The sequence below is a fragment of the Malania oleifera genome, chromosome 12 (assembly GCF_029873635.1).
Source record: "Malania oleifera isolate guangnan ecotype guangnan chromosome 12, ASM2987363v1, whole genome shotgun sequence".
NCBI classification, from domain to species: Eukaryota; Viridiplantae; Streptophyta; class Magnoliopsida; order Santalales; family Ximeniaceae; genus Malania; species Malania oleifera.
In genome coordinates, this window is record NC_080428.1 from 44059036 (window position 1) to 44067692 (window position 8657).

An 8657-nucleotide genomic window follows, 5' to 3' on the forward strand; every position below is an offset into this window, starting at 1 on the left:
AAATTTTTAAATAACCCAATTCACCCCCCTCTTGGAATCACTAATCTACTTTCAGATTACACAAATTCCAACAATTGGTATTAGAGCCTCGTTTCAAAAAGTTTAACCTCTTATGCTAAAAATCGCAATGAATCAATTGTTTGGTGTATCCCTGTTTGAGGGTCGGTGCTTTGCAAATTCTCCATTACTTTTATTATATAAATTTTATCGTTTGATTATTGAAAATGCTTTTGTAAAATCAATTGATTGGAGGATTTGGAAAGTATTTGTCAAAGCTTTTCATATCCCAATGAAAATGTTTTTAATATGCAAAGTTTCCCAAACCTGAAAATGATTTGAATTTGCATGACACTGTCTTAATGTATATCATCTTGTGTGTCATGCATACTTTTATTGTGTCTTAGATACTGATATTATTGCAAAGTTCATGCTATTTAATAGTGCTAATGATATTTGGGAACATTAAGAATTCTAAAAAAACCAAGTGAGAGAGGAACACCACCTTATGCTCTAACATCTAAGGAGTAAATTGGAAAGGTATATATTTTCCTCCTACTTTATTTGATGCTTGATTCACATGTTGTATGTTTTATGTTTATTCTTACTATGTGAATCTTGTAATGATTGCATACCATCTTATGAGGTGTACTTTAAAATAATTCTTTTTATACTCGTAAGAATTTAGGATAAAATATTTAAGATATTTCAATGTTCTGAACGCTTAAATGTGTTTCGTGCTTAAACTCTAAATTTTAATATACACTATCATCATACAATGAACCTTAGGAAGTTCAAGCCAGTATAAGAACTTTAGTGAAAAATCCAATCCATTTGGCCTAAGGTATCTACATCATTATGATTGGATATTACTTGATAATATTGGCTATAGCATGCTTATGTAAAACTATCAATTCTTAATTCAAATCTCATAAGCATGTTTAAATAAAATCCCATTCAAATGGTCAAAATGATTTTAAAACGTCATTAAGTTCTTAATGCTATATATATATATATATATATGTGTGTGTGTGTGTATGTGTGTGTGTGTGTGTGTGTGTGTGTGTGTGTGTGTGTTTTAATTTAAAAATCTTAAATATAGCATATCTTTGTCCAACACATGAAATTGAGCTTTAGGGAATTATTCTGGTACTACATATTTTTTTTTACCCTAAACTCATTTTGAAGATTAATAGTTTAATCATTTTCAAATTGGCTGCATAATTGAGGGGGAGCAGCATTGTTTTTTTAAAATTCATTTGATAAGCAGTATATTATGTTATGCTTATCTTGTTTTGTTTGTTGGATGATTTGTTTGAGCTGAATGCAACTGTACATTGTTTTCAAAATGATTATATCTTCATATGGATAGTTTATATTTTATTTTATGTATTGATTGAACTACTAAATACATGCTTGTATTGAATGCATCCTGCATGGCGGATGTAGTGATGTGAATTGCATGCCAGTAGTGGATTTAGGTTCTCGCATGCTTGAGATGAATTATAAATTGATTGTGTGAATCTATCAAGTTTTAGATACATGAAAAAATGGGAAATGTTCAATTTACAGACGACATGCTGCTGAAATTTCAGTAGAACTTTTCCCAAAAATGAAGCTACGTACTAGAATAAATTTTGATAAAATGCATGCTAGGTGAACTTTATAATTATTTTTATAATGCATGCAAAATAATTAAATAACTAGCTGGTGCATGTTGAATTTTAAAATGGTATGTGCCTAATGGAAAAACATGCACAGTCTTTGTGTCATTTCCTAGTTTGCTAGATAATTAAATAGATTAGTACATGTCAAATCCTATTGGTTTGCGCTGAATTGAAAACATGTACACATTTTATGGATCTAGGAGGAACTAGTTCAGGGAATCCATTTGGTCCTAATCCCTAGGATGTGAACTTCATGTTGGATCTAAATGGTTAATAATCATGTCATACATTTCAAGTCCATGTAACTAGGAAGATTGCATGACTTGGGGGGGGGGGGGGGAGGGGATTTTCCACTTTGCGCACACTCATTGTATTTTAAGTTGTGTCATTTGTCTTTTGATCCCCTATTGCATAATTCTTGAGTATAGCCTTGATCAGCTATCATGCCTTAAATTGAAATGCAATATGTCATACATATAAGGCTGAATGATCAATATTTGCTGTATACTGAAATCCATTGATAAGATGAATATATAAGGAATGGATTTAAATGACTATCATTCTTGAACCATAATGCAAGTTTGTATGCATGTAAATATATAGGGGAAGCTTAAGCCCCACTCATTATAAAAATAAATAAGTACTTAATGTCTATAATCTCCTGCATGCTAAGTAATATTGAGAAGGATAAATATGTGATGGATGTGCTTGAATCAAATTCATCATTGAACACTAATGCACTTATGTGTGCTTGAGACTCTATCGGGGAGTTTAAGCCTTATCCTTAAGGAAAGGATTTAAGTCACCTGCTCTATGGACTCTCATTGTTATTGTTTCTACTTTTTAAGTCTGAAGCATTTTCAGGTACCCTGAACATCATATCCTGTCTTTATTGAATCATCATTGATATGGATTGTTCCTGGTACGCACGAACACTGCACATAACTTAATGTTTGCATTTTCTGGTGCATGTGTTATCCATAGTAGCTAAGTACGAACTCAAATTGATAGGGGGAGCATCTAAAATTAATTGTCCATCTTGTTATACTCACCAACACTTTAGGCTTAGATCTGTTTTTGCATTCTCTGTGGCTTGTGCTTAAATATGATGTTTATATTGAAAATTTTTGAAATAAAACGCTTCTTGGCCACAGTTCTTTGTTTTTTCATACGATCCCTTTTTTTAAAATTTTTTTAATATCTTTGGATCTATATGGTTGCATTTTTCTAGTACTTTGTGATTTGTGCTTAAATGATAAACCAGAAAAGTAATGCTTGCTTAAGTTTTTAAATTAACGTTTCTTTTTCAACGAGCATCATCTCTAGTATTTATCAAAAATTTTAAGGGGATATATTTTTTATACATACATACATATATATATATATATATATTTTCATGTATATACATTTATAAAAGCAAGAATTGAACTTATATGGAATATATTTTATGTCTTGCTTGTGTGCTTAAATGCCTTCATGACTGTGTGCGTGTTGTATTAAATCTTTATGTCATGAAATTTCTTTTAGGGTGTTGCATAACTAGTTCATTGATCTAACATGAAATGCATGTGAACTAGTTAGACCATGTTTATGCTCAAATCTATTTTTTATATTAACCGCATGCTTTAAATTCAAATCTTTTGCGGGTCTTACGTTGTGCCTAAGTTGCAATGGTTTGAGGATTTTTCTAGCCTAATCCTATTAACATGTCATTTTAATATTTTAAATGACCAGTTAAACTGTTTTGTATGCTTAATGGCAATATCTTTAAAATAGTTCAAATTTTTATGCCCATATATATACTAAAAAGAGGGAGAGTTTTCTTTATATATATTGGGTCTGTAATTTTAATTAAGAAAAGGTCTGTAATAGTAAAATCGGAATGATCCATAATAATTGATGTGCATCATGCATGTAGGAACTGATAAGCTCAATACCTTAGAATGACCTTAGGGAGGTTGACTGACGCCGGGTTTTTGGGTTTAATTAAGAAGCTCAAAAAGCCCTTGGAAAAGACCATAGGTCCCTTCACTTTGATGCATAATAATCAGGACCAAAATCACATAAGAGAAGCAAGTTCGGTTCACCAAACCAGCCCAGTTCAAATATGTTGGTCAACCAAACCGCTGGGGAGGTCAACGTGTTGACCATGATACGGTCGACCAAATCATTTTTAACTTCATCAATTTGGTTGACCGAATCCCCATGTGGGAAACCCCAACGCTATGGTCAACCGACCAAACCAGTTCATTTTCATGATGGTCGATCGAAGTTAGGAATACAATCAACCGAACAAGTTTCAATCAACCAAACCGCAGACACCTTGGAATCGCCCTAAGTCTGGTCGACCATATATTCAGTTCAAGAATGAGCTGGTTGACTGAACCACCCAAAGCGGTTGATCAAACCTTAAGTACGATCAACCGAACCTCTCGGGTTGGTCCAAATTTTACCACGATTAAGAGTGGTTAAACATGGTTAATTTTCTTAAGCATAATTAAAACATTTTTGAAAATTACTAGGGTGTCCCCAACAGCTAAATTTTTCCCCTGTCTATATATACACATTCATTTGTCTTGATTAAAGGGGGATTAGCAAAAATCATTAAGCAAAAAATCTCTAAATTTTTCCTATCCTATTTTGTTTATACTACTCCTAAATACTCTCCTACTTCATATTCCTTGATTATTCAAGCCTAAAGAGAGTGTTTAAATTAGTTGTGCTTCATTCTAAATAGCCCTATACTCTCATTTGAAATTTGTATTGCTTGATTTTTTCCTTGAGAGTTTGGCTAGAGGTGTTCCCACTGATTTGAATAAGTAAATCTTTTGTGGGAAAACTCATTTGCTTTTGGGTCTTTGCATTGATATTGCAAGATTTCTTAAGCATTCTTTTTTGTGTGCAAAATATTTTACAAGGCTTGATTTCAAGCAACTCTTGTGTTTGATACATTTGAGAAAATATTTTTGAGTTCGTTTGAATATTATTGCTTGCATCTTTGAAACACTAATCTGATATTGAGATTTGATATACTTTGCTTTCAAAGATTAGCTTGTTTGAACACTCTTGTGCATATTTTAGAATAGACATTATACTGAGTGTTGATTGCACACATTCACACCATTGAGCTTATAGATCCTATATTACTGATGTGCATTAATTGATTGTATTGGTACATAGCTACTTATCGGAGAAGCATTATATTGTACACGGTTTGTATTGTAATTCGGTTATATTCCAAGCGTGGGCTTGAAAAGGGATACTAACCCTGTTGAATAGTCCTAGATTGGCTTACACCCAGTTACGAAAGTTAGGTGCACCATCCTGGTAAGGTGCGGTTGTAGGTTGAGGTCAGCCCCGTTAATTGACCTGGTTGTATACGGTGTCACTCCACCCTTGAAGTGAGTCTTTAGTGGAATCCTTATGCTTTTGAGTCAAGGTAGGGACGTAGGCAGTATTGGCCAAACCCCGATAACATATCGTGCGTGTACTTTGTATTTTCAGCACTTTATATTCATACACGTGTATGTTATATTCGATATATTGTGAATGTTGCGCATGATTTAATTTCCACATATTATCTGTGCATTTGGGTCATGTGTATATAGAAAGACCCTAGGTTGTGAAATACTATTGTTGACTTTGCTAAACCTAGGAATAAATTTTAAATATCCAATTCAACCCCCTTCTTGGGAATACACCAAAGTCAACAGGGAGTTCTCTTTGCTAAGTCTGCTTTTTAAAATATCAAAATATTTTTATTACTTAGCTTAGCCCTTTTTGCTGATGCCAAAAGCAGGAGAATACTTTTTGAGCAAAATGTTAATGACCAAAAAGGGAAAATATTTAGAGGCAAATTTCTAAGCAGTTGTGCTTTAACGCAAAAATTTAAATGCATAATTTCTTGTGATGTCTTCTTTTGTGAATATGCTTGAGCTTTACTATTTATTTTTACTTCATGCATGTTCTTAAGGGGAGCCTTTTTAGGCTGTACTCATTTTGCTCTTAGGTGTTTGTCATCATCAAAAAGGGGAAGATTGCTGAATTTTTGAGTCTGATCCCTGTTTTGATGCTAACAAAACACATGTATCTTATCTGTGCATTTAGTGTGTGAGTAGGTCTACATGTCAGCACGGACATAAGATACGGGAGAAATGGAAGCCAAGAATGAACTTAAAGCCTACATACAGCTTGGCGTATTCCATGAAGAGAAGAGCAAAAGAAGAAGACATTTATTTCTTGTTGTGTTGCATTTAATTTTTATATCTTTGGTCTGTAATAATGTATACATCTTGCATTATATGTTTTAAATGCTCAGATGACCATAGATTGACCATAAGGAACCAAATAGCTGTAGGGCACCCTTCGGTCGACCGATAAAAGGTTTTTTAGGTTAAATTAAAGAGCCTTGGCCATAGACTGACCTTAGGTCCCCAAGCACCACACAAAAAATCCCCTATATCTTAAAAGTTACACTTACATGAACATGGGTGACTTCAAATGAAAATCCAGACTTAAATGCACAATTTGAATGGCCTTGGTCGACTGAACTCGAAGTTATATAAAATTTTCAGTCAACCAAACTTGTTAGAGTCAATAGTTTGACTACTTGGTCGACCGAACCCGAATCTACATTGTAGCTTCGATCAACCGAACCTCCTAGGGTCAACTGTTGACCAATTGGTCGACCAATCTTAAAATGAACATCAATGCTCTAGTCAACCGAACTGGCACGTGGGGATTTCCCAACGCCCTAGTCGACCAAACTTCTAGTTATAAATGACTTGGTCTATCGAACCTATGAAGTTGGTCAACTGAACTTAAGTTTATCAACTGAACCTCGGAGGGTTCAAAATCGCCCTGATATGGTCGACTGAACTCGCAGTTCAAATTTGTCTTGGTCGACCGAACTTGTCAATATAGTCGACCAAACCTTCAACATGGTCAACCAAACCTCTTGGGTTTCGAATTTTTAAAGGCTTAAATGTAATTGAATTTGAGTTAAATAATTTAAAAAATACCCAACGTGTCCCCAAAGGTCATAATTTTCAAAAAAATCTATAAATACCACCTCATTACTCTAGATTAGAAACTTTGATTAGCCTAGCTTTTCTCTCAAATATTTTTCCTAATCAAAGTTCCCCCACATACTCTTTTACTTCAAAAATCATTTTGGGGTCAAATTTTTCATCTTCTTCAAACTCTCTTTCATTTATTTTTGTAAATCATTTTTAAAAGAGTATTTTATTTGGACATTTGTTTTTGTATTCATAGCACAAATATCTTTAAGTTTAACTCCTAGATTCTCCAAATATTTTTCACTTTCATAAATCTTTGTTAGTGAACATAATACTTATTTTCTTATATATTTTATTTGTGCTAAAACTATTTGAAAACCAAATCCTAGGTTTTCCAGCTTTGTACTGAAAATATTTTTTGGAGAAATATTTTATTAGGGTTCAAATCTTTGATGCAATCTTTCATCAAAGATTGAAATATTTGTTTTACACCCTTTCTCTACTGAGCATTATTGTATATCATATGAGAGTGCATTTGAGCTTAAATGTGTACATTTCTTTTTGTACTTTTCAAAAGCATTTTCATGTACAAAAATATTTTTATTGTACCGGTTGGGTTCATCCCATTAATTGAACTGGGGAGTTAGCCCCGTAAGTGAGTATGGTTTGGTTTAGCTGGAAAATTGAGCTGGGGAGTCTTAGCCCCATAAGTGAGACCAGTTTGATTCAACCTGGAAATTGAACTGGGGTTTTCCTCACCCCATAAGGAAAGGATGTAAATGGTTTCTGCTTTGCCCGTTTAAGTGAGCAGGAATAGTGTAATGCTTGGGGGGTATGCCCAAGGCGGGGACGTAGGCTAGTTTGTTCGAATCTCGATAACAAATATCGTGTTTCACTCTCTCCCTATCTCATTTAATTTATGCACTTTAAATTAAGCATGTGTAAGCCTGTTTATTCATAGTTCTAATTACTTGCATGCACACTTTTATTTAAATGAGACATGTTGCACGTGTATGTCTACATTTATCGTTTTATTAATCTACATACACACGTGATAATGTGATATGATATGTGGTGAATCGGTTAAACGTTTAAATTAGTCAAAAAGTTTTAAAACCCAATTCACCCCCCCCCCCCACTTGGAATCACACAAATTCCAACAAGAGTTCATACAACCAGGTAGGGAAATTTATCATAAACAATTCTGTAAATATGGGATTGGATAGAATTGATGAAATTCTTAATGAGTGATCTTTAGTTTACCACATTTGGGGTGATATTTGAATCTAGTATTGCTTTCAAAAGACTTCAGTAATCTCAAGAGATATACTAAGCAAATCACAAAAGGATGGGGGAGAGCGGATCCCCTTGTCTAAGCCTCTTCTTCCCTTCAAAAAATCCAAACAAACCCCCATACAAGGAGAGTGAGTTGGAAGTTGTAGAGACACATTGCATTATCCAACCCACCGTGGTACTTGGAAAGTTGAGGTGCACCAACATTTCATTCAAAAACTTCCACGAAACTGAGTCATAGGCCTTTTTGAGATCAATTTTGAGCATGCAACTTGGAGAGATCCATTTTCTTGCATACTTCCTAACCAACTCTTGAACAAGGTATATATTTTCAATCATATTCCTTTCCCTAATGAAAACTAAATGAGCACTGTTCACCAACACCTCCAGACAAGGTTTAATTTGGTTGGCCAAATTTTTTGCTATTACTTTGTACACCATATTACAGCATGAAATATGCCTATAATTCTGGACATAGTTGGCATGCTGAGACTTGACAATCATCACAATAGTAGTATAGTTAATTTGTTTTATAAGCCTCCCATTATTAAAAATTTCTTTAACAACCATTGTAAATTCTTTCCCTATAATACTCCATGCCTTCTGGAAAAAAAAAAAGAAAAAGAAAAGGAAGTGTACCCATCCAAATTGGGGGATTTATCCTCCCCAATGTCGAAGAGAG